Raw genomic sequence first — 676 nt, forward strand, 5'->3', positions numbered from 1 at the left:
ACTCTAAATACATGAGAAATGTGCCTTATAAAATAATTAAGGGAGACATGAATTTTTGACACACTTAGCCACAGAAACAACATTCTCCACATTGTAATGTTGCCAAGAGTGCAGTATTTGAAAGAACTCTGATATGTAAAATAAGGTTCAATACTCAATAAAGTAAGTTTCAGGTCATCAATGGAAATAGACCCTCTTGTCTAACTCCAATATCCCAGATCTCAAAACTTCAATTCCAGATGAATGTGATCCTGAAGTAAATATTCTCTTTCGTTTTCTGACAGCTGAAAACTTTCAATTTAAGAAGAAAGATAATTAATAAAGCAATCACCACCAACTTTTTTATGATACTCTGCCTCTGCAGCTGATGGGTCTCCTTATTAAATGACTTGACGATGGAAGACAAAAACGTACAGCAGACTATGTGTTCATGTCTTGGTACTGCCAGTGAAATGAAACATGGATGATAAAAAGAAGTGAAAAAAATATCGCAAAAGCCTCCCATGTTCTGCTTTTCAATGTACATATACTATAGACTGATGTAAAACATTATCATGAATTGAACTAGCATACTAATTTCCTTCTCAGGTTAAAAATTGACTCAGTTAATCAGCAGATTTTCTGAGAGCTTACTATGCAATAATCCCTGAGCCAAGGGCAGAAAGAGAGGATTCAA

The sequence above is a fragment of the Sciurus carolinensis genome, chromosome 8, assembly GCF_902686445.1.
Source record: "Sciurus carolinensis chromosome 8, mSciCar1.2, whole genome shotgun sequence".
NCBI lineage: Eukaryota > Metazoa > Chordata > Mammalia > Rodentia > Sciuridae > Sciurus > Sciurus carolinensis.